The sequence below is a fragment of the Scyliorhinus torazame genome, chromosome 14 (genome assembly GCF_047496885.1).
Source record: "Scyliorhinus torazame isolate Kashiwa2021f chromosome 14, sScyTor2.1, whole genome shotgun sequence".
Taxonomy (NCBI): Eukaryota; Metazoa; Chordata; class Chondrichthyes; order Carcharhiniformes; family Scyliorhinidae; genus Scyliorhinus; species Scyliorhinus torazame.
The window spans coordinates 172,633,228-172,660,532 of NC_092720.1; positions in this window are offsets into that span (position 1 = coordinate 172,633,228).

The window sequence follows — 27,305 nt, forward strand, 5'->3', positions numbered from 1 at the left end:
GAAGTAATTGATGCTAAAACATTTAATATATTCAAGAGGCGGCTAGGTATAGCACTTGGGGCAACTTGGTTCAAAGGCTACGGTAAGAAAGCAGTATTAAGCTGTTGAGTTGGATGATCTGTCATGATCGTGATACATGGTGGAGCAGGCTTGAAGGGCCTAATGGCCTCCACATGCTACTATCTATGTATCTATGTATGTCCAACAACCACTATCCCATAGACCCTCACCTCTGTTGGGCACTTTAGTAAAGAATCTCTTGGGACATCGTCTATTGCACACCACACAGCTGATCCGGTAGGCAGGAGGAGGTAGGAACACTCGAGGTGCGGCCGGCCAGAGGTTAGCCAATACTCGGCATTATCTGCCATCCAGACCGTCTTGCAGCGGCGCTCCTGTGGCCCAGTCACAGAAGGCCATGGCTGCGAATGCCGGCAGCATTGCCCAGCCGCTGGCCAACGTGGTGCAGGCACAGACGGAGGTTTCCCAGTGCCAGAGGGAGATGGCGCAGTCACTGGCTGATGTGGCACAGACCCAGAAGGTGGTTGACCATTCCCAGCATTAAGAGGAGAGGATCTGCAGCATATGAATGCGACTGCAGCATATGAATCTCATGTGTGGCAATCACAGACCCGGTGAACCTGGCGCCATTATGTTGGAACCAGTTGCATTCCGCATGGCGATTGTGGTAGCCCATTTAGAGTTGCTGAATTGGTGCACCTGTTGCGCCTTTTTTGCTGTCGTTAAACATCACTGTTTGCACGCTGGCATCAGCACTTAGTCTCAAGATCGGAGAATCCAGACTTAACTCAGACGCCTCATTATCTGACGCATTGGGAACCAAGCTACTGGTGGCGGGCGGCGGAGAATCCAGGCCATGGTCTGAATTCAGTGTGCTTTCTGCCGTGCGCTACTCGCTGGTGACAGAATTATCTCCTTTACGCCGCTTGCCAATGGGATTTGAAGGCACCCCACGTGTCTGGGAACCACGTAGGCGTGGGTTCGTTGCCGGCGGAGAAAGAGAATTCTTAGGACCCTTGTTTGCTGATTGTGAGCATGAATCTTTTCTCTTTCTCACCTCCTATAATGGTGTCAATGGTAGAAACACTTAATGTTCTTTTTTTATTAATCATTTCTGGTATGTGGGCTTTGGTGGCTAGGCCAGCATTTATAATCATCCCTAGTAGCCATTCAGGAGTTAGTCGTTAGCTGCCCACTTGAACCGTTGCAGTAACTGAGCTGTAGTTACGCCCAGAGTCCAATAGGGAGGGAATTCCAACAATTTAGCACCGCCCCAGTGAACGCCAGCGATATATAGTTCCGAAGCAGACTGCTGAGTGACTCGGTGGAGGACGTCCAGGTGCTGGTGCTCCACGTCTGCTGACCTTGTCATTCAAGCTGGTAGTGATCGTGGGTTTGGAGTATGCTGCCTAAGGAACATTTGGCGCCCCTTTAGTACATCTTGAAGATGGTTCACATGGCTGGCACTCTTCATCAGTGATGGAGAGATTGAATGTTTGTGGAAACGATAGCAATATAGCCGGCTGATTTGTCCTGAATGGCATCGAGATTCTAGTGTTCTTGGTGCTGTAATCGTCCAGGCAAGTATTCCATTGTACTCCTGACTTGTCCCTTGCAGATGGGAGACAGACATCGAGGATTCAGAAGGTATGTTACTTACTGCAGAATTCCTAGCCTTTCATATACTCTCATAGTCACCGTGCTTATACAGCTAACCAGTTCGGTTTCTGGTCAATAGTTGCCACAGGATGTTGCGAGTTATGGACTCAGCGACGGTAATGCAAGTAGATGGCATGGGACGATGTTCAGATCCTCCCTTGTTTCAGATTGTCATTGCGTCACATTTGTGTTACTTACGACTTGTTAACCCGAGCCTGGATATTGTACAGGTCTTGCTGCATTTGGAAATAGACTGCGTCAGTATCTGAAGAGTCGCCAATGGTGCTGAACATTGTGCAGACGTCAGTGAACATCCTTACTTCTGGCTTCATGATGAAGGAAGGTCATTAATGTAGCAGCAAGCGCAGCATGGTGGCGCAGTGGGTTAGCCCTGCTGCGTCACGGCACCGAGGTGCCAGGTTCGATCCCGGCTCTGAGTCACTGTCCTTGTGGAGGTTGCTCATTCTCCCGGTGTTTGCATGGATTTCGCCCCCATAACCCAAAAGATGTGCAGGCTAGGTGGATTGGCCACGCTGAATTTCCTCATAATTGGAAAAAATGAATTCGGTACTCTAAATTAAAAAAAATAAAATAAATGTAGCAGCTGAAGATGATTGAACCAAGCAAGGCATCTTGAGAAATTCGCACAATTGTTTTCAGGAGCTGCAACGATTGACCACCAACCACCAAACCCACCTCCCTTTGGTGTCAGATGTGACTCCCACCAGCCGAGGATGTTCCGGCTGATTTTTAGTGATTCTAGTCCGAGTGCTCCATGATACCGTACTCACTCAAAAGCTGGCATGATGTCAAGTGCCGTCACTCTTCACTTACCTCTTGTGCCTGGTTCTTTTGTCCAATGTTGAATCGAGGCTGAACTGAGGTCGGGAGTTGAATCACTCTGGCATAACTCAAACTGAGAATCCATGAGCGGGTTGCCACAGAGTAAGTGCTGCGTGATTGCACCGTTGATTACCCCTCATCACTTTCCTGATGATCGAAAATAAACTAATGGAGCTATAAATAGCCACGTTAAATGTGTCCCTTTTTTGCGTGAAGGAAAGACCTGAGGAATGTTTCACATTGCTGGGTAAATGCTAATGTTATATCTGTCATCAAAGAGTTTGGCCTGGAAGATGACACGTTCTGGTGCAAGTAGATTGGTGAAGTTTAGGCCAAATATGTGTATCTGTATTGCTTTTCACAGCACCTGCTGCAATCCCAGTCTAGCAGTATTGTCATTTAGGACACGGAAAGACTGGGCTGTGTCGGTAATGCAGAGCCACTCTTGGTGATGGACATTGAATTCACCCACCCAGGGTAATATCTGTACGCTTTCCATCACCAGTGTTTGATCCAAGCGCTGTTCAACAACTTTTGGGGGGGGGGGGGGGGGCGCGGTGGGTTCATTGTACACGGCAGGCAGTTTTCTTCCTCATGTTTGACCTGGTCGACTACGGTGTTTTGGGCTCCTGAGGCATTCTTGAGGACTTTCATGATAACTTCTTCTCGTGTATAAAGCACTGTGCTGCCACTTCTGTTAGGTCTGTCAAGGAATCAATAGAAGGAGGCCATTTGACTCTGCGCCGACCCTCTGAAAAAGCACCCTACCTTTGCCCACGACGGCCCAACCTCAAAACCCCGGCGAATCCGCACATCTTGCCACGAAGGGGCAATTTTACCATGGTCAATCCACCTCACCTGCACATCTTTGGGCTGTGGGAAGAAAACTGAGTATGCAGAGCAAGCATGCGGAGGAATCACACGCAGTTACGGGGAGAATGTACAAACTCCACACAATCACGCAAGGCCAGAATTGAACCCAGGCCTCTAGCGCTGTTAGGCAGCAGTGCAAACCACTGTTCTGCCATGTCCTGTTGGAGGGACAAGATATATCGATGAATAGTAATGGTGGTGTCTAGGACATTACCATTATCTGCGTGGGGACGAGCGGGGATGACATGGGTTGCACGGGGACCAGTCTTTATCGCTGCAGCCTCACGGCACCGATTACTCAGATTCCATCCCAGTCCCGGGTTACTGTCCATTTGGTGCCTGCACATTCTCCCTGTGTCTGCGTGGGTGTTAGCCCCCCAACTCAAAGATGTCAAGCATAGGTGGATGGAAACGCTAAATTGCCCGTTAGTTGGAATTTTTTTCTTAAAAGGACATTATCTTTGAAGTATGATTCCATAAGTATGTCTCCGTCAGACTATTTGTTTGACTAACCTGTGGGACAGTCTTCCCAATTCATAGCACAAGTCTCCAGATGTTGTCAGATAGATGTGCAGCGACGTCAAAACCGGGTTTGTAATTTCCATTGCCTATGTCGATGTGACTTTCATTCCTTTTGTTCTATTTTGTTGCGACTGAATGCAACTGAGTGGCTTATTAGGCAGTTTCAGAGGGCCGGTAAGCGTCAACCACATTTCTGTGGAACTGAATTCACAAGCAGTGCAGTGATGAAACGTTTCCTTCCCTAAAGTGAATCAGAAGGTTCTGTGTCTTCCCAACAATCGACAAGGGTTTAGCCGTCATTTAATTGCAGGCGTTTTATTCAATTTTGAAATTCCTCCAACTCCGTGATAGGATTTGAACCCAGGGTCTCTTGGTTACTAGTTGAACGACAACATCACTATGCCAAAGCCTCTGCTAACACAAGATTTCAACATGAGGACCTTGGTTAACAAGCCAAAATGAGTTTCACAAAGAAATAACATAATCCTATCACCAATTTAGAAACATAATTCCAGGTATGGAATGTCACACAACAAACAATGATTGTCGGAGGTATGTCAGGAGCACGCCCGCAGCACCCTACTATGTTAGACTGTAACATTGTTCGCTGGAACTAAACTACTATCTTACCAATTGACCTTCAATGTTAACTTGAGCCCAGGCAACAGCCTGTACTATCAATGATCAAACCGAAAGTTGCAAAAATAACTTTGTCCCTCATTAAATTGTCAATTACTGGAACATGGCAACTCGCCCTTCCAATCCTAATTAGTTCTAGGCACATTCTCCCATCGCGAAAACCGGCTCTGGCCAACCTTCTCCTCGAAAGGAACTGTTCATTGACTTCTGCTTCTGGCTCTGGTATCATATTTCCCTTTGTTTAATTGAGGTCGCAGCCTGAAACCTTTCTATTTTTCCTCATTCAACATTGTGCAAAATGTGGGCGACTGTCTGTGCTTTTGTGTATAAGTAAACCAATCTTTATGCCTGATCTTACCTTGAGTTTACTGTGGAGAGGAACGGGAAATATGCCACCAATTGTAAATGAGGAAATCAGGACGCCCTTCATAATTTTTCCTCCTGAACTCCAAATGCCGAGGCACACCAAATACTTCTGGAGCCGTTATACCTCGAATCATTGAATCCCGACAATGCAACTGAGACCATTCAGCCCATTGACTCTACATCGGCCCTCTGAAAGGGCACCATACAGTGGCCCACTCCCCCGCCTTTTGCCCGTAACCAGGCTTAGCATTTCTTAGACACTAAGGGACAATTTAGAATGGCCAATCAACTTGGTCTGCACATCTAATTGACTGTAAAAAGGAAACCGGAGAAACTGCTGGAAACCGACGCAGAAACATGGAGAAGGTGGATACTCCACAGAAACAGTCACCCCAGGTTGGAATTGAACCCGGGTCACTGACGCTGTGAGAAAGCAATGATAATCGTTGTGCCACCGTGCCGTCACTCAGTTTCTATCCAGAACAGGCAGAAGAACAAGAAGCAAGAAGTATTGGAGACCTGTATCCAAGATAGAAACGGTGGCCAGAATAACAGAGAAAGCATCGCCCAACTCACCAACAGAAGGACCACAACTAATTTGGATCCCCCACTTATCCCAACATGCAACTGCACTGTAGACATATCATTATGGATGCGGCATAGCCCCTGTCGGAAGGTCCTGCTCTTTTCATGAAGCACAGTAAGCCTTACCCACATTCAGGGTGCAACGAGAACCGGAATCTGGATCTCTACCGTTGTATGAGCCCCGAACCATATCCCGCATTGTTGGAAAGGGTTTGTTGAAACAGTATTCTCCTGACACTTGGCCCAAGATCCGTTCCTGGATCATAGCAACTGAACTAATAGCTTGGCCAGGAAACACGTGTTTTTCAGTGGAACAAGTGCACTCAATTGTATCAGCACAGGGCCTGGAATCCCGAGAGTGAGATGCCCAGCATTCCCTTGTGCCTTGCCAAGAGCTCCTTAACCCACATTCAACCTCCTCTGGTTCATCACAGTATAAAATCCCCCGATCCGAACGAAAATAAGAAAGGATGACATGCTTGACCTCCCCCTTTCTACAGATCGAAGTGCAATCCGAAATTCAAGCGCACTTGAAAGATGGAATTTAAATTTCCCTCGAATCATCTGCCTTTCTGGGATCTAAAGGAAGATGCATGAGGAAAGCTGTAATTTCATCTGCTGACTATGTTTTTGAGATGCCCTTGCGAATGGAGGAATGCCGATAGACTTTTTCGATTTCCTATACTTCCGTCCTAAGACTTGTAATTGAAAATATGGAAAGATATGTCATTTGAAACATGGAAGTCTAGTAATACCTGATTTAAGAAACATGAGAGAATGTAGGGAAAAATCCCACGCAGGGCTACCTGCAGCTGCCAGGAGAGGATTGTAAAAAGCAGAAAGCCTTGGTCAAGCAGGCGTAGCAAACAAAAAAACAGGTCTTTCAAGACATAATCAGTGAATTTTAGTATGCAGCTAAAAGCAATGTTTCGCACCTCCTTTTGAAGTTAGGTAAGCAGATGGAAAAGAATGGATGAGGTTCAGCTGAATTAGGTGACAAATGTTTAAATGTGAGGCAAGTCTTTTAAACACCACCAATTGAATCTTCAGTATAAAGCTAAAAGCAATATTTCACACCTTCGTTGACGTTCAGTAAGCAGCTGGAAAGGAATGGATGAGGTTCAGTTGAATTAGGTGACGATGCTAGGTGTGAGATTTTGTTGACACCAGGTGAATATGGAAAGCTGGAGACAACGTGTCTACGAGAACACAAATTAGACCCAAATCAAAGTCAAAATTATGAGCTGGGGGACACAATTTGATAATAATAAAACTATAGAAATGACACGAATCAAAAGTCACACCACGTTGAAATCAAAGCATTTTTGAACATCACAAAGGAAACAATGTAATCAGTGATCTATGAGATGAGGTCATGCTCAAAATGAATACTTAGTCGTGTCAGAAGAAATAGATTAAGGGTACCTTTTACAATCCAAGTGAAATTAAAGTTACTTTACAATTAAGTGATAAAAACATAATAATTGTTAGAAATATGTATAAACCATGAGAAAGGGGCATAGGAAGAGAGAAGCAGAAAAGGAACAAGAGAAGCAAGCAGGGTCAGCTCAGAGTCAGCTCTCATAGCTCGGTCATGGGAAAGGGACAGAGCAAAGCAGCCGAGCTAAAACAACTAATACATCTAAGGAAGACCAGACTTTAAGGAGCAGGCAGAGTCAGTGCCGACCCAGCTCTCACAGCTCGGTACATCGGAAAGATAGAGCATAGCAACCGAGCAGAACAGGGAATACATCTGAGGAAGACCAAAAGCTAAATAAAAGTGATTGTCAAGGTGGGCCTGAAGGTCCCTTCAACCAACCAGAAGGATCCAGAAGCAAGATCTGTTTACTTTTCTGGAAAGACAGTGATTGCATCTTTTAAAAGAAAAAATAAAATAATGAAATAACTTAAAAGTTTTAACCTGAAACAGTGGTTATTACAACGCCTACTTTACTTACTTAGCAACGTAGGACCCAGGATATCGATGCTGCTAAGTGGTAAGTAGGTAAAATATTTCTGTGAAGGTATGTGTTATACCGGGGGATAATTTGAAAACATAGATTGACCTGAATAGCACCCACCTAAGCCTGCACAGGAGTCAGGGAGTGAGAATTTAGAATGTCGACCCTTTTTGGTATAGGGGGAATTATAAGAATAGTGGCGAGTTTTTAAACTTCAGACTGCATTGGAAAATAAGGGGAGCAAATTAAACTAAAGTGAATTGATTTAAATTTTGCAAGGTGGAGGCGTCTCATGGTCTTTACGTACATGAAAAATGAATCCCAACTTAAATTACAAAAAACAACAAATTCCAGCAATCACAATTTTCCTCCTTTGTCTGACAGGGGTGGGGGTCGAAAGTGTGTCACATGACATAGAATTTGCAGGGCAGAAGGAGGCCATTCGACCCATCGAGTCTTCACCGGCTCGTGGAAAGAGCCCCTACCCAAGGTTCATACCTCCACCCTCCACCCTATCCCCATAACCCAGTAACACCACCCAACACTAAGGGCAATTTTGGACACTAAGGACAATTTATCATGGCCAATCCACCTAACCTACACATCTTTGGACTGTGGGAGGAAACCGGAGCACCCGGAGGAAACCCACGCACACACGGTGAGGATGTGCAGACTCCGCACAGACAGTGACCCAAGCTGGAATCGAACCTGGGACACTGGAGCTGTGAAGCAATTATGCTATCCACAATGCTACCGTGCTGCAGGTGTATTACCTGTTGGGGCTCAACTACGGCACTTACTGTTTGACCTCCAGTGTGTACAATACTGCTTTTCAAAATTTATAATTACTAAGTTGCACAGATGGCGTCAGTCAATCATTAACACTTGAAAAGTCTGGAATCCAACAATCCTGACCTGGCATAAGCACTCTAATCCAACCAACAAAATAGCTCTGCCAATGGGTCCGCTCAGGTAACTTCGAGCATTGACAAGCCTTCACTAATCCTCATCTACCATAATGCTGCTGGCCGAACTATCGATTGTTCTAACAGAAATGAACAGTGTACAAAAACCTGCCCTCACGACCATAATGCCAGTTGCAGCATTAATAACTCACTTTACCTTCCTTCTCTCATCCTGGAAGTCCCGCTCGGAAACACAGATCATCTTACAATCAGGAAACATACGGCACTAATGACGCATTCCAGTTCATTTCTGATTCTCTGCGTAAAATCAGAATTCGTACCTAATGTGATGCTACCCGCAATGCTCTTCTTTTCACTTATCCACGCATATTCTATGAGTGATATGATGTGGGCGTTGGGGAACACCTCTCGCTTGTGTATGTAAAAATAAACCAATTTTTAAAATTCAATGTAACGTCGAGCTGTGCAAGTTATTATACAGGATTACAAAGGTCCAAATTAAAGATTGGGGAAAATAAAAGGGGGAAATAAACGGGGAAGTCGGAATAAAGAAATCACCTATCAATTTGTGGACCGCATATTGAGTAGGGAACGTAGGCCATTTTAAATTAAACCCCCTCCTGCCAGTGCATTAATTGGGGTTGGCCCAATTTGTATTCGATCAGAGTCTCAGTTATCAGTCGAGTCAAAATTAAAGTTAAAATAACCAACTGGAGGCCAAAAGCGGGCAAGTAAATGGCTGGAGGCGATTTAACGAACATTCCTGTGCTGCTGAAAACGGTTGAAGAGCAATTTTGTTTCAACGTTTCATTGGACATCCAACCTCAATACACCTTTATTTTGAATGACTTGCAGATGTCCAATTTCCGTTGTGTTAAGAATTGTTCGAAGCCTTACAATACCAAGTTAAAGTTCAACTCAGGTGAGGAAGGAGCTGCGCTCCGAGAGCTAGTGCTTCGAAACAAACCTGTTGGACTTTAACCTGGTGTTGTAAGACTTCTTACTGTGCCCACCCCAGTCCAACGCCGACATCTCCACATTATACAAACTGTTCATAGTATCATAGAATTTACAGAGCAGAAGGAGGCCATTCGGCCCATCGAGTCTGCACCGGCTCTTGGAAAGAGCACCCTACCCAAGGTGCACACCTCCACCCTATCACCATAACCCAGTAACCCCACCCTACACTACACTACGGGCAATTTTGGACACTATGGGCAATTTAGCATGGCCAATCCACCTAACCCGCACATCTTTGGACTGTGGGAGGAAACCGGAGCACCCGGAGGAAACCCACGCACACACAGGGAGGATGTGCAGACTCCGCACAGACAGTGACCCAAGCCGGAATCGAACCTGGGACCCTGGAGCTGTGAAGCATTTGTGCTATCCACAGTGCTACCGTGCTGCCCCTATAAATTTCACCATCTGCAGTGGCGGGATTTGAACCTGGATCCCCACAGCATTACCACAAGTACGCCAGTGACAATACCTCTAAGCCACCGCCTCCCCCCATAAGGCATAATCCCTGAAGGGAATCCAATCTAATCTTCTAGCCACGCACCCCGTCCAGAAATCATCAACGTTACTAATTGCATTGGTTTGCTACACAGCTCAACGTATTTAATCAACGTAATAAATAACACGTTCCCTCGTAATCTCGTGAAAGTCTTGAGTCCCTCACAACACGGTTCAGCACAGGAAGATCTGCCTACCAAACCTTGTACAATAGTCCATGGTCTGTGTAGTGGTACAGTTGTATTGGTTCAGATGAATGTAGGATTAAGAAGATAGAGGGTTATTACGTCATCCTTACTTGAGAAGAAAAGTAGTTTGTTTACAGTCCAGTTAGAGTTTACTAATTGAATTCAATCGCATCAGTTGAAATGAAGACGAAGAGCTCTGGTAGACATTTCGTTATTTATTTATTCGGTTGCATTTGAATTTCAAGCAGCGTGTTTTGTGATGAGCTGTTGGTCATGGCTGTAGAAAGAAATACTAGATTATTCCATCAATAATTTCCATATCACAACTTACTAAAATGCATTTGAACTTTCAATATAAAAAATTAGAATGGCGTTACTTGCTCCCATGGCCGTATGAGAAATATGTTGATTTCAAAGGCAGTTAAAACCAATTTTATGTTTTTTTCTATATATTTATGGCATGCTTTTATTTATTTCGAATGATATTTCCTATTTCTGCTTGCAAATTAACTGCCTTAATTTTTTTGTGCAGGTGTAGAACTTTCACGGTTGGTTTCCGAATCCCACACTTACATCATGCCAGAAGACGGTGGGGGAGGAGGTGAATTACGAAAATAAAGGGCAAAATGAATAATTGTAAATCGGTGGAGATGACGCGATTTCAAGACTACAGACAAGAAAGAGATTAAAACGTCAACATTGCACAATTCAATATTTTCGATTATTTGAACAGAGACACAGAAAAGATGAATCAATAAATGGGCCAATGGTACCACTGAAGTACTAATGCCCCCATTCAGATGTGCAAACAGAATCAATGATTCTTTCCGCTAACATCTCCATTCATCTGCTTCGCCCTTTCCACCTTCATTGCTGTCCAATTTTGCCCTGGTTTGACAAGGTGTTTACCAAAATTCGCATTCACAGCCTTATTTCCATCCTCACTCACTCCATCTCCGACTTTCTCCATATGCATTACAACTCCAGTTCCACCCCTCATGTTTTCAACCCACCCAGGATGACCGATATCTCCAGGAAATACAACATTCCTGGGACTGCTGATGTATCCGCAACCTGAGAGTGAGGATCAGTGCCCTGCATCGCCGTAGACAGACACTGTCTCTTCAGCAGCGCCGACACACCGTATCTCAAAGCTGCCCTTGTATCCAATTTCACTTCATTCTTCGTCTCATCAGACACCTTAACAAGAAACCTTTTCTCTACTTTTCAGGTGTTAAGAAGACTAGTTGCAACAAGCGATGGACATCAACATCCATCCAAGAGACTCCACTAATTCTTGGACCCCAGCACTTCTAACTCCAGCCATTTCCGTGTCTTCGCCGTCTACTTTGACCTTCCCCAACCTGAGGCTGAAAGTGCTGTACTCAGCAAAGGATTCAACTTCATACCCTTAGGCCCCGGGACGGCTACTGGTTCGCATTCAAGCATTAGAATTAGGAACTGAAGCAGGAGCAGATCACTCCGCTCCTTGAGCTTGCATCACCATTCAATGAGATCGTGGCTGATCTGACTGTAACCTCAACTGAAATGTCCTACCTACCGTTCATAAGCTTTAGCCCCTTGCTTGTCACGGATCTAAGTTTCTCTGCCGTCAACATGTTCAAATACGCTACTTCCATTTGATTTTGAGCGTGAGAGTTGCAAAGACTCACAATCGCCTGAGATTAAGCACATCTTTGTCTTAAATTTATAAGTAGTGACGTCGAGGTCCGGATTGTTCCACAATAAGAACCTATTACCTGCATCCTCCTATTATCAAGGCCCCCGTCCCTCGAAACGTACATGTTTTAATGGTGTTGCCACTTACTCTTCTAAACTCCAACAGATCCAAGACTAGCCCTTTCACCGCTTTCTCATCAGACACGTCGCACATCAAGACATTTGACCAACACTCCTTCGCTGGATTGTTGCAAACATAGTTCCTTAAATAAAGAAACAAATGCACTACACAATATGACAGATTTTGCATCACCAACGTCCCGTATAAATGTAACATACCCTTATTATAACAAGTAACATTATTCATGAACCTAGTTTAAGGTGCCAAGATTGAGTGACTATGGAAGCTGTATTTAAGGAGTCGCAAGACAGTGAGGTGAATATTGTGTTTAACAATTTATGTAGTTACAGGGAAAGGAGATTGAACTGTGTTTTGATTACTGTCGATTCCCTGACGTGTCGATAATATATGACAGCCTGGTATTTAGTCAAGCAGGTTATAAAACTTAGTGTGATACAAATAATTTAACTAATGGGAGGAGTCAGGTCTGTCCGTAATTTGATATAGGATTTAGCCAGAACAGCACGTTTGCAAAATTCTGTTAGGTTGAGTAGGTACACTGGACGTGCTCTTGAATGGAAGACTTTCCGAAAGTCATTACACATCAACGCAAGTAAACCTGTTTTGTTCACATTATTTACCATTGAAATTTGAACTGTATTGTGATGCTTAAATGGAGTTAGGAGAAGGTACAAATAGTAAGTCTAAGTTTTTCATTATGTGTAATGACGGGTTAAGAGATGATTGCAAAGCTATTCCTTTGAGGTTAACGTGGTTAATTAAATGTTTCAATTAAAGTTTATTTTATCTTAAAGCATACATATTGGTCAGAATCATCACTCTTGGGATGGAGTATCCTTTCCTCGCAGATTTACAATTTTAAAACATAATAGTGTTCTCTTCCGGCATCCTAATAAACAATGGGGGCTGATCGGATATCCTATCAGATTTATTTGGGAGGAGGGTTGTCTACCGGGATCCTAACAAATGTTGGGGTCCAATCTGGTATTCTAACAAGATTAGGGGCTCGCCTGGGGTTACAAAATAGAATTCTTAGTTCGGTCTCGGACTATTGAACTGAAAGACAACGTATATGATGAACGGATGTTTTCTTTCAACTATTTATTCTTTTGTCAGATAAAATAGGAAGTGACTGTTAAAATGGCTGAGAGTGGCTGAGAGTTTCCTGATTGTGTAAGATGTCAATCAGGTTGCTTTAAAAAGCATAGTTTTGGAATAGAATTATAGAAGTCCTACAGTATAGAACGAGCCTCTGAAATAATACCCCCCCCCCCCCGAAGTCCCACTCCACAACAAACGTGTACCCCATCTAATCTTATGGACACAAAGGAATAATTTAGCATGGTCAATCCACCTAACCTGCACATCTTTAAAATGTGGGAGAAAACAGGAACATACGGAGGAACGCCACACAGTCACGGTGAAGATTGTCAAACTCCACAAGATAGTCACCAAAGATCGGAATCGAGCCGGGGTGCCAGGCACTTCAAATCAAAGCTTTTTGAATTTGCTGTCAAGGTGATGTTGACTTTACCTGAATGGGTCAAGAAGATGATATAATTCAAGCGATATATCAGCATTGACACGTGCCAGAGACACGTGCCTCAATCATTGTATTTATTTAAAATTCAATTATAAGTAAAATAATTGAAAGCTTATAAAGAAATGAGAAATATTTAATTGGAACTAAAAGAAACAAAGTGGATGGAATGTGGTAATGGCATAAGGAAGGGGAAGGAAAAGAGAGAGGGTGGCAATGATTGAAGCAAAAGAAAAAGAGAGAAAAATTGAACTTCGGAAAATGGTTATGCAATATCATAAACTTAAAAGCTCGCAGCTAGGGATGCATGGTGGCAGAATGGTTAGCACTGGGTCCCGGGATCCGGTTTCGATACTGGCTCCGGTCGCTGACTGTGGATTTTGCACATTCCCTCAGTATCTGCGTGGATCTCACCCCCATAACACGAAGATGTGCATGGGTAGGTAGGTGGATTGGCTACGCGAAATATTTCCTTAATCTGAAAAAATAAATAAAACGCATGCAGCTAAATACAGACATTGAGGAAAGTGTACCAGAAGGAGTAAAACCTTCTGCACTGTAAATTCTCTGGTTCTATGATTCTCTTCATCCAAATCCTCGTTAGGATATGCTTAAATATATCCACGTACGGCCACTCATTGACGAGAAAGACCTGGACAGTTTCAGCGACCGTGGAGGGACTAGCACCGGTACCACGTGTAACACAGTCAATTCCAATGGCAAAAAACGAGGGATTCGCCGGTCCGTGATTGACACACGGGAGGCTGAAAAGCTGGAGGCGCATATACACATTTCACTCCCAACGCACATGAATGCCAGGGCTAAGGTTTCATGACTGATTTGTGGTGCAGAGAGAGGTGGGATGGCTTCCGTGGGACTCGAACTGGTGGCCCAATAGCGTGATTCCGTCGGGAATCCCTCGTATTCCTCTCCATGCATACATTTGCTTGGCAAGGAATACGGGATTGCATGTCGACTTCTGGTCCCAGGCTAATCGTGAACCGGATTCATGCCTCCTCCGGCGGGAGAACGTAGGGCGGGATTCCACATTCCAGAAGTTAAGTGTTGGAGCTGGGACAGAGACTTCTACGACTGCATTAGCTTCTCCAGGACCAATTCATCAACCGTTAATGAACTAGAACCGGCGCCACATGGACCAGAATCAATTCCAATAAAAACGATGTTGGCTTAGCCAGGGTCGGATTGACACTCGAGAGGCTGACAAGCTGCAACCACATACAAGCACTACAATCCCAAAACACACTCAACCCAGCAAACAAGATGGAAGGAAGAAGAGTGGCAAATGGGTTGATGTACGCTGATCTTGCGACGCTGCTGAGATGCCCTGGAGGAGAGCAGGCTACCCTGTAACTTGAGGTAGAGGGGTATGGGAGGAGGCTGCCACCCAGCGCCCGGTGTCGTACACCGGACCTGGACACAGTTGACAGAGGACGTGAGTGCCGCGGGACCACCGAAAATACCGGGCAGCAGTGCCAGAACTAAGATGCTCGACTTCCTCACGGCGACCAGGGTGATTAGGCAGTACTGTGTCCCTGTCACTAACCCCCGTTAAACACACCCGTAACCACTCCCCCCCCCCCCCCACCCCAGGGAAGACAGAAACCCCACGCTGCAACACATGACAACCCCATACCGGCCGCCATGGTCGTGTGACCTGGCCACGGGAGCCAACAGCAACCACCCCCCTGTGCTGCATGCCTCCGTATATCTAACAATGTTAATTTTCCGGTTCCGCCTCCCCTCCCCCCCTCCTCCCGGAAATGGCGGCCAACACGCGCCGGGAGAGGGACAAGATTGGAGGGGGACTAACAACTATGCAGACCCTCACCACAGCAGAGCAGCAGCTACTGGACCAAGTTGATGTGCCCGAAAGAGTAATTCGGCGAGGCGGAGGTCAGCATCGTGCAACTATGGGAAAATCCGCTGACTTGTGGTTCCGCATAATACGTGTGTCACCCCCACCACCACAACCCCAGACAACCCCCGTCCACTACAAACCCAGCATCCCCTCCCCACAACCCCTCCACCACTTCGATACAATCACCACACCCACCTCTACCACCACCACCCCCAAGCACTCCACAGGCCCAGTCCACGACCACCACCTCCACACCTCATCCTCAAACCCCCGTCCACCACCAGCGCACAGGACGCCAACATCCCGTTCCACCTACACTGCCACCAACACGCCTCCCATGCACCCTCCTCAACCACCCTATCCCCACATCACCGCCACACTCCCTCCACCACCATCCGCTGCCCCAATCCGTCATCCAATCATGTGCCATGTCTTGTGTCTTGGAGGATTAACTGGCGATGAAGCAAGACCTCAAGGTGTCCCCACCGCCCGACCCCAGCCACAACCCAACCCTAAGTGGGTAGTAACGAGGAAGAAGATATGTTCAGCGTCGGAACCCTCGATCTGCATCCCGAGACAACCCGGAGCACCACTCCAGGGATGACATTTGCTCGGTACAGCTGTCACAAAACCTCCAACATCCCAGTACCACTTATCTTGCTTAGGCATTTTAGTGAACAGGCTTCTGGGGAACTATCTGGTGCGCGCCAAACACGTGCTTCAGTACGGCAGGTGAAGAAGGGACCCCTAAAGTATGGAGGGTCAGAGGGCCACCCGATCCCGGGACTTGCTATTTTCCAAACGGAGACCCCCCTGTAACAGGGGGACCTCTGCTGCCAGCCAAAAGCGATCCCCACAGACCCACCCACATACCCTTAAACACTCCAGCAAACTCTGGAAGATAGCGAGCAGTCCAGACGGGGCAATGAGAAGTATTACAACTGGAACACTTTCCTTGCAGCTCCAGACGTACACAGGAAAAGACAGCATCTCTGACCTGCATCTGGCGCGCACGGATCCATTTGCTGCAAGCCATTCATTGCTTGCTTGTGGTAGTTTGTGATTAACAGCATGAAAGAAAAACATCTGCATGTTTGCTTCGTTCGAATCCCTTCACCTTCAGTGGCTTTAGTGGTGAAAGATCAACGTTTGCAATTATTGACCACATAAAAGAGAGTTAAGTGCATTTCAAACAGTAAGTGCATTCCAGTCACTCAATAGTGTGATCTCACTGGACCTATCATTCTCTGATGTGGTCAATGTTTACAATCATTGGCCATTGAACCGTGAAGGGGGATGAATGAATCAACGCTATTGATGGTTTGTAGAAGCTGTCAATCACACACGACTGATAGAAAGCTATGCACGGCTTGCAGCTAACGGAGTGGGAACAACGCAGGTCACATATGTTCTCCTTTCTGGAATGGCAGCAGGAGCTGCAAGATGATTTTTCAAGCTCTAACTTTTCTCACTGCCCCTCTCTAAACTACTCATCTGCTTCCAGACAGGGTCCCTTTTCTTCCAGGGACGGGGGGCGGTCTGTATAGTGAGGTCGGGGTTTGTTGCAATGGGTCCCTTTAGGCTGAGAGTCCCTGTCGTTGTTCCCGTATTAAAGGGGTCACTTTGAGGGTGACACTATTATAGGGATCCATCTGGGGTTTCCTCCTATTTCAGGGCTCCCTGTGGGTCCCACCTATTTCAGGACCCCCTGTGGGATGTCCCGCTATTCCAACGGCCCCTGGGCGTTTCCCCTATTACAACGCTCCCTGTGATGGTCGGGTCCCCCATTGCAGAGGGCGTTGGAAGCGGTCCTATTACATGGCTCCCCGTCGGTGTCACCGTAGTGCAGGGATCCCTGCGGAGGTCATCGCTATTACAGAGACCCGATGACAGGGGACCTAGAGATGTCCCTATTACTAGCGCCCCTGTGGGAGGCTCCCTATCACTGTGGGGCCTCCTAATCCAGACGTCCCTGTGGGGAATCCACTGATTAACGGTAGTCATCCGATGACACTGGTCCCTATTGGGGGTCCCCATATTACTGCGGGACCTGTGGGGGTTAACCCTATTGCAGTGGTGTTTTCCGGGGGTCCCCCTATTATAGGGGTCCTTGTGGGGAGGGAGATCTGGAAGGGGAGGCGTGGGTGGTCAGTTCATTGTCGAGTGTGGGGTCGGCCTCGGATGATCTCCATTGGTTTGTACCAGTGTGACACTGGAGTGGTGGGTCTCGCGGTGTGCCAAGGAGGAAACCCTTGCCCTCTTGGCCTTCCGTGAGGTCCACCTCGCCAGCGCCACAGTGGTTGAAGCCACGAATGATCCACATCCACGTGATACACTGCTGTGGGGACCAGAGCATCACAAGAGGCCGGAGCCTGGCGTACCAGACCTGTTGAATGGATGGAAATATGTCTTTCAGATTAATTTGCATTCATTTACATGCTCATCCTGGCGTGTGACGTGGCCTCCAACCCGCCACAAGCGGGAGGTCAATGTATCGCGATCAGGTCGGCACTTGCCGTAGATTCTGAATTTGCCCTGACACTAATTCTCCGTACCATCTGGGAATGTGGTCAGTGTGTCTTGGAATGAAGAATTGTTCCGATGAGTGTTACATACTGCTAATGTAATGCGTAATTAGCGTACTATGAACTATCCCAAATCATCACATGTAATGCACAAAGGACAACACAAAAGAGACTGTTGAGAAACATTAATTTATTATATATCAAAATATATTATGGAGACTGAAGGGACTATAACTTGGCAACCAAATGAAGATAAAAATAACTTAGTTTCTTTTCAACAAAAGTTTGGTGATCAATCTTCGTGTTTCGGCTTTAAAAAGACATTGTGTGCTTGAAGATGAACAGAAAAATAGTAACACAATGCAACCTTAGAGAACCGTGAAATGTCTTCTTCTTGGTAGTTATAAAATCAGGGGTTAGGTAATTAGTTCAAGTGGCCGGCAGACACAAAGGCCTTCAGCAAGATAACACATCAGTGCCTTAAGTAACATTCCAACATCTGTTCTGCAACAGAAGAGAGCTGAGGGGTTGAGCGGAGAATTTTGCAGAGATCAGTTTAACCAACTAATGATGCACAACTCCACCAATAATGTCAATCCTTTCAGTGATATCGGACAGTAACATCTGTACTTACAAGTGCAAACCTTGTCGATTCATCTGTACCTTCACTCTAAAAGAAGGTTCCAAATGAGGTAGGGAAGGATACCGAAAGGAGTGCCAGCCGCTGTCATTATTAAATAGGGCTGAGGTTCCGTCAGTTTGTTTCCATACGAGGTTGGGTGTGAGTCTGTCAATGTGTGTGTTGGAGGATTGAGGTGTGTGTGGGGGGGGGGGGGGGGGGGGGAGGGGGGGGGGTGGAGAGGGGGGGGGGGGTGATGCGCAACAGGTTGCATGATCAAACTGACCATGGCAGCTTGGTACAGGAAGATGTTCAAGCCACATGAGTGGTCGTAAGTTATAGCATAGTGAGGGAGATTGATACTATTATCAGCAGCAATGCGCAAAGGTTCAGACGGCTGCTTTTCCTGCGTGCTGCCAGGAACATGCATATCTTCTCAGGGCTGGAGAGGATCTTACTCTGGAATAGGGAATGTCCAGTTGTCATTAAGGATGTAGATCGTAACGTCAAAGGTAAGACTAGGAAAGAACTCCTGCATATAAAAGTATGATGAGCTAGACATTGAATAATAAAGCAGACGTCTGAATATTATATTGTCTGTATCATTAACTGAGCCGCATGTAAATTTGCAGAGTAAACAAAACTACAAACACCACTACGTGATTCTAAGAACGATTGGGGTGTGGGCCGTACAATTGGAATGGTTTACACCTGAACCATGTTGGAACACGCCTAATAAAGTCGAAAGTGTATTACGCTAAATAGTGAGGGTAAGGAATCCAATATGGTAAAAGCAGTACATCAAAGCGTAGAGGCGGTAATGGCTGGAATATTATTAAAGTAAATGAGTGCCAGAGAAGGGAAGAATATACAGATAGAACGTCACTTCAGAATGTCAAGGCTAGAATTTCGAAATATTACAAAAGGATAAATCTAAAATATATAATTGAATGCTTAAAGCATTCAAAATAGAGTACACAAATTATTAGCGCTACTTAAAGTCAAGACACGTGACCTGGTAGTCACTACAAAGATGTGACGGTAGGAGGACAGTGATTCTATCCCTATTATTGAAGATTACATGACGATCAAGAAGAATAGGATGCAAGCAAATGTGAAGGATGGCGCTGCTGAACAAGAATGTGTATACTGTGTGAAATTTGGTATGAATTTAATTCACAAGATAAGGGTGTAGAATTGGTTCCTATGAAGTTTGGCGGCACCGCACCCAATGGTTAGCACTATTGCTTTACCGCGCCATGGTCCCAACAATAAAGATTATTATTTGATGAGCATTAGTGGGGGAATGTGTGTGTGTGTGTGTGTGTGTGTGTGTGTGTGCGGGGGGAGGGGGGGGGGGGGGCGGTGAGGTTGACCAGTACTGGGAGTGAACAAGAACCTGTTAACAGTAATCACGATGTCATGAAAAATTACAAACAGAAAAACTGTGAATGCGTCTGATAAAAGTACGACAACGATCATGAGTGCTTTAAATCTACATATAAACTGGACAAATATGATATGCAGTGGTAACCTGGATAAGGAGTTCATAGAATGATTTCAAGAGTCTGTCTTCGAACAAGCACAGTAATTAGCCAAAGAGCAGGTTATAGTAGTCTTGTTGTATAACGTATGCAACTTGATTAATTAAGTGTCTCAGTGTAAATATGCCACTCAGTAGCAGCGGGCACAATATGATTGAATTGTACATCCAGTTTAAAAGAGAGGATAGGGTCTAAGACGACTATTTTAAACTTAAATAAGGGCAAATGTGTGACCCTGAAGCTGAGATTACTGAATTGGATGGGCATACTCGGGCAGGCGCTAGATCCACAGAGCAGCAATGGCAGTTATATAATGGCACGTTCCAGAATGCTCAATGTATTATATGTACAGTTACACACCATTTTAAGCAATGGGGTGGGTGGAGACTTCCTTCTTAACATAGCTCGCTTTATGGACGTTTGTGACTCAGTATTACGTTCATATTATAAAACGCTGGAGTATTCCTCCAGCTCAGTGGTTTCATTCATTTATTGAACTATAAGCGTGATGGAACCAGTTGTTTTAGTGTGCTCTTTACTTGCTGTCTGAACTTAGATTGAGTTACGCCATAAATACATGTGTTTGTGCAGCAATTTAATACCTGCAGCATGTATCCTACTTGTTCGAAAACATATAATGAGTCATTGTAATATAAGGGATTTTTTCCTACAGTGATATAATATACGAAATTTATAACATACAGCAACCACAGAAGTATAAAGCTGCCAGAGATCGAAAAGAGTAAAATCACAGACTTCCTTCTGTTTTCCATCTCCGGGTCACTGCAGTTATTTTCTTTGTGCTGACGCTTCAGTCTCAGGCGCACTCGACTAGCCATTAAAATATATCTGACCGTCAAAGCATTTAGGGTTACTATTAAAACAAATGGGACCAATGGGCTAATGGCAGTATCAAACCAATCAAATGCAATCCAAACTTGCTGATTAAAATAGCTTGATTTTACATCACAGAACCAGTGTACATTGTCGATTATTTCACCAGGTTCAAATGTAAAATAATAGGGGATATTTTTTAAACAAAGCAAAACGCAGGTTGTTGCTAAAACCACGGCAGCAGTTTTCTCGGTGCAATACTTTCCTTTCAGCCTTTGGCAACATATAGCTACAAATCGATCAAAAGAGAAGTTGATGGTGAACCAAACAGAACAGTTTGTCGCGATACGGTTCAGTGCAAAAATAAGACTGCAAACAGGAGTTATATCCAGGAAACACATTGGAAAATAATAAGCATTGATTTGATACAAAATGACCTCAGCGATGATCACCATTAGATCCGACATTGCCATGGCCACGAGATATCGAGTGGTGCACATGGTGAGTCCACATTTTCCCTTGGACAGGATAAGAATCGCCAATAAGTTAACTATGAAAATAGAAAATATACTGCAAGTTACTTGATACCTGAGCACACACATTAGCCATTCGATCTGAAGTAAAAGACTGAAATATAGCTATGCATTTAGTAAATTAAAAATGTATTATTTGAAAATCTTCAACAGCTCATATAGCATCAGGAGAAGCTGGAAATATGATACAGAGTTAACAATGTGTTCAGGGCAGGAGCAAATTAGTTATGAACAGTTTTGATCCAATAAGCGAGACAGCGACATGTCGGGTAGGTAATGAAAATTTGGTCAGTGGGCGTGTGTTAATTGAAAAAATTAGGAGTGATCTGCTGAGTAAAACAAAGTTGTGCCAAGACGATTGGGGCAATAGCACAAACGGAAAATAATGACCAGATGAGTTCTAATTGTCCACAGGCAATTAGTAGAGTACAGAATTCCGTGATAAATTTGGCGAAGCAATAATTCTCCTGCGGTCTTATATTGCGGTACAGAAAAAAAAGGTAACATAAAGTAGGACCTGCAAATTTGAAATAGTATTTTATAAACTGATGGAAAGACTCAAGTGCCATAACAGCGACCGTTGGGGAAGGAATACGGTTGTTGTTTCCAAGCGATGATGACTCGTCTTTAGAAATTTGAAACAGAAAAGTTACATAACCCCAGATATCCGTGCCGGCCTGTCGTATCCTCGCTATTAGAGCAGTGACACACGTCCTGTACTCCTACTCGCTTCGAAAAAGCAATGCTCCATTACTAGCACACACCTGTCCAAGAAAATGGGAGAGGTGTATATGACCTCAAAGATATAATCTCACTGCGTTTGTGGTTAGACGGGCACGTTAGCACAATGGTTAGTACCATTGCTTCACAGCGCCAGGGTAACAGGCTGGATTTCCGGCTTGGGTCACTGTCTGTGCAAAGCCTGAATAGGCGCCGGCGTGTACTGACTAGGTGATTTTCATAATGACTTAATTGCGATATTAATGGAAGCCTACTTGTGACAATAATAAAGATTATTACTATTTACGGCAGGCGAGGAACTCCACAGCTAAATATATCTTGCCGTTCCAATACTTTCAATTCATTTGCGCAAGACAAGGCCTCGTGGATAAGGAGTCCAAAAAAGATTGTGGAATATAATATGGAAAACGGCGAAATGTTTGGGATCATTATTGCCACATGAACATAGTTATTCTGGAAAGCAAACGCCAATCCACATTTCGGCATTGGTATGTTAAGTATGTAAGCTGCACAGCGAATACAATATAGTGAGCCAACACATTCCCAATGGAATCGTGGAATAGACTAGTCCAGTCCAGTGGAGAAAACTACAATCGCGAATGAACGGGCTTTCTCTATATCGTGCTTCTGGACGGCTCGATTAAGGGCGATGGATCTTTTTGGAGTTTTGAAGGGAGATGCCAATTCGACTGGGGTATATGTCGAACTGGACAGGTGTAATGTAGTTCCAATCTCAGAACGAAGGAAATGGCGACGTTTGTGCAACAATCGGTATAATTAAGTCGGAGGCAATTCGGAGCTTAAAGAAGGGAAACAATTTTTTGACTTCAACAACTGAAATTCAGTATAAAATTATTGCACAAACCGCACCAGGTGACTTTATATCATACCACCTGGAAAGCGGGGATGTAATTAATAAAGCAATAAAAGAGAGGACCAACTAGATTTCTAGGTTTCCAGATTGCATCTAGAAATAAAACAATAACGGGAGAAAGATGATATTTCCTTGGTCCAGGATAAAACATTAAAACGAAAGTTGTAGCCAGAAATGGGAAGGGCACTAAATCTATTAGAAATGGTGAGAAAGCCAGTTAATATATTGTTGGTTATAGGGAATGGCATCCTTATATAACAAAAAACAGGGCAACACGTGGCGCAGTGGGTTAGCACTGCGGCCTCACGGCGCCAAGGTGCCAGGTTCGATCCTGGCACTGGGTCACTGTCCGTGTGGAGTTTGCCCATTCTATCCGTCTTTGCGTGGGTTTCGCCCCCACAACGAATAAATGTGCAAGCTGGGTGGATTGGGCACGCTAAATTGCTCCTTCATTGGAAAAAATGATTTGGGTACTGTTAAAAAAAAGGAAAAAATATATAACAGAAACCAACACACTGCGTATATATAGGCCTTTGAATTAATTCGACGTTTCAAATTGCAAAAAAGGATTCAACAACGAAAATCGTTTGAAATCACATTTGAAAAATGCAAAGTGGGAACTGGGGTGTGGAGGTACGGGAGGGAATTTCGTTGAGTGTCGTTTGGCCGTGGGAGGTTAAAAGAAGAAACGGCAGCAATCGTAATTTAACACTGTGATGCAGACGAAACGATTTCCGGGAAATACACATGTAACGGTGACTGAAATTGCAGTTTTATCACGGGCAGCAGAACATTGGGTGAGGTCAGCATCGAATGCCTGAAGCCAGCCACGAACATGTCGCAAAATTCAAGGCTGCAGATGAAACACAGAATAATATGGATCAGAGTTTTGGCAGTAGATGAAATACAGCAGTGGATGATTTGAACATGTTACGGTGATATTCTGAATACAAAGATTCTAAATAATAATAGTCACTTATTGTCACAAGTAGGGTTCAATGAAGTTACTCTAAAAATGATGGCACAAATGTGGGCCAGCAACGCATCTTGCGGGGGGGGGGGGGGGGGCGCAATTGTTTGCAAACTCACTGGTTCGACCGCAGAAAGTATCAGGGAGAGAGATGGGGTTAACAGTAAAATGAACATAATCTATGTTGGGGATTAAAGAGACTGGAGTAAATCTTTCTCTTTGCTAATACAGGATGTTGTAGAAGCAACCCGACAATGTATAAACAATGGTCCATTCCAGTGAGTTGTTGCTGATTTAATTTGAATCATCAGTATGCATGCCACAACAAATGTTATATTTTCATATGATGCTTCAAAGGTCACCATGGAGATGAGAAATATATGCCGGTCAAAAATTGGTCATTGTGTGACATTGTTGGTTAATTTGCAAAAGCCAGAACAAGAAGCTGTTGCGGTTGACACTCTGGCTACCGTGGGCGAGTTAACTCCGGAACCAGGCGCTTGCAATCCCTGTCAGTCGGAAGACGGTGAGGAAGATGGAATTGTGCATCGGGTAGAAGGCATGATAGGTCGAAAAATACGAAGAAGAACGGACTGCCTGTGTCGGATTCATTAATTTGACTTTATATTGTTTTGAAAATATTTGTATTGAAGGTATTTCAGTTTCTGATCATGATAAGAGTTATTCACACAGTCTGGAAATGAACTGCAGAACCAAAAATCACACGGTTATTCATGTCCACAGCAACGACATATTCTGCTGCCGTACAAATGACGCAGGGTCAATATAATCATCAGTGATATATATTTTCAGCATTAACCTGACTCAGCGTAATGCCTCAAACGATGCCTGAGTTCCCACTGATATTACTCGGCTATTTGTACAATCACCTTAAACAGATCTTTAAAACCAAATTCTGTATAACGAAACCAACTTACCAGGAACACCTATGACGGCGACAATCATGTAATATATTTTCTCGACACTTTGCAATGTCTCACGCATTCTCCGTTAGAGTGATCGGTTTTTCCTCCTGGACATATATCTCTGATTTGAACACAGTGACGAAGAATTCTCTGTCGTTAATTTATATACTGCTTGAGATCCATAGGGAGATTACGATTACTCCACCATACAAAATGAGGTTATTTTTAGCCAAGCAAATCTATGAGAACCGATTTAAGTCCCAGTTGTGTAGGATATGTTAATTACTTAGATTGAACTAGAAGGCCCCAGTGACTGGATCTTTGAAAACAGCGAAATAACCTAACGAGCTTGAAATCATTCATTTCCAAAACTAATGGCGATCTTGGTCAAACTAACGTCGGTTCGTATTTTTTAGATGATGGCAGTCAGTCTGCGTCAGTGTGCAATGACAAAATCATAGAATCATGGAATCATCGAATCAGATAATGTACGGCACCGAGACAGGCACTTCGGCCCAAACTATTCCACGCCAAGCAAAAAGCCCATCGAAGCTAAGCTGATTTGTCTGTATTTGCCCCAACCCCTTTAACCTTTCCTATCTATTTATCTGACCCAGTGTCTTTTAGATGTTGTCAATGTCCTTGCCTCAACGACTTCCTCCGGAAGTCCATTCCACAAACATACCATCCGCTGTGTAAAAAGGTTGCTCCTCAGGTTCTCATTTATTATTTACCTTCTAAACTTAAACCTCTGCCCTCTAGTTTTCGATTCCCCAATCCTGGGAAAAAGCATGATGCAGTCATCCTATCCATGCCTCGCATGATCTCATAGACCTCTATAAGATCACCCCTCAATCTCCTACGCTCCGAAGAAAAAAATATTCTAGCCTGTCCAATGTCTCCCTGTAACTCAGTCCCTTGAATCCTGGCAAGATCGACTTCCATAGATTCTCTTATGAAAGTGGGCATGTGGTTTTTGATTGACGCCATTGAGATATTAGTTGAAGAGTGCAAGTTATGCCTCTCAATCACCCAATTGTGCAATCGAACATCTTCGGACACAAACGAGCTGTTTTGCAAGCATGCGCAGAAAACAATCGCCAATTAGCAGCAAATGGCCATTGCAATATTTCATTAAACTGCCCAATTCAGGTTCATACGGCATCTCTGACCTTTGTTCCTCAAACTACCTCATTTCCTGAGACGGATAATACATCTCAAATCAGTTAAAATAATCGCAGGGCATCAAATATCTCAGCGCATTGGACGAATCTATATATTGGAATACCAACTAATCAAATGCTACAAGCTAACATTACAGACCAATATAATACAGAACATTTATTTAGTACAATAAAACGGACTAAGCCAGCAGCACAACTAAATTGCCACTTAATATAACAGTGTTTGGAACAATAGAATAGCTCAAAATAACACTGCACCGCAGTCGTGGACTACACATCAGAGGAACGAAAACACTGCAAACAATAAGATATCAAAATAACATCGGAAATTAATTGAAACAAATGCTTTAACCGGAAATAATGCAACATTTCACCAGGTCAACAGTCCAAAATAAAGCAGCAGGCACAAACACCAAGCTGTTCAAACGAATATAATCTATGCAAGCAACATAGCATCTCCATATAATATACGTGAACAGCTCAATCTGACTAACAATTCGAACTAACACTGAAGTTGAAATGTACGTAGTACACCCAAGTAAGACATTTCTCAAATGTATATAGCATATCGAAGTAATTCAATTCCGTCAGCACGACAAGTAGATTCTGTATGCAAATTAAATAAAGGTTTTTCAATTAATTAAATAAGCAATTAATAAAGCTCCTAAATGTACTACCGCACCTGAAAATAACGCTGTTGTTCAAAACAATAGTCTCTGAAAACAACAAAATCCATAAACGCATGCATCCACTCAAGCTTTTACTCATCTTAAATATATCGTCTTTCAAATCAATACTCAACAAATTATTAAAGAACCTCGAATAAATGTAAACCCTCAATCAAATGCAGTTTCGGAAACTGTTGTAATTTCTCAAACTCGTAAAAGGATCTAACTAAGAAACTGAAAAAGCTACAATGTCTGATCCTGCTCCTGACCGTCACATATATACTGCCCATAAACGAACTGAAAGTCGTAAAGAACTTCCAATGAATAAAACATCTCATATTCTTACAGCTCTAAAGACAATACCGAAACTCAATATACTCAATATTCCAGATATGACCTCAAATTCACAAAGCGTACTTAACTATTGGAGCATGAGAGATTCATTAATTGTTTGGGGTCTTTAAGAAATCAACTGAGTATATGATTGGGAAATAAAATGATTTTTAAAGAAGATACGCAGTCTGCAACTGTTCTAAATAATGAGT